This window comes from Opisthorchis viverrini (assembly GCF_000715545.1).
Source record: "Opisthorchis viverrini unplaced genomic scaffold opera_v5_453, whole genome shotgun sequence".
Classification (NCBI taxonomy): Eukaryota; Metazoa; Platyhelminthes; class Trematoda; order Opisthorchiida; family Opisthorchiidae; genus Opisthorchis; species Opisthorchis viverrini.
The window spans coordinates 233,553-233,804 of NW_008752111.1; positions in this window are offsets into that span (position 1 = coordinate 233,553).

Genomic DNA, 252 nt, shown 5'->3' on the forward strand with positions numbered 1-252 from the left:
GTTTGCAAAGTATGGTGATGCAGTTCAGGTATATTCAACCTAGCTACTCCAATGCTTCCACACGCAGGTGTGGGAAGTTTTTCTGCCGTAAAATCCATCTTCCCCTCTGGCCGTTTCCATTCCGTTGCCTTGCATTAATTCTTTTCCCATTTACTTTCCAGGCACAACTGTGGAGCATATTTTTAATGGTTCTGTTATTTGTTGGCAATCAGTCATAATAAAGTTATGTTTTCTCAAACTTGGTTTCATATT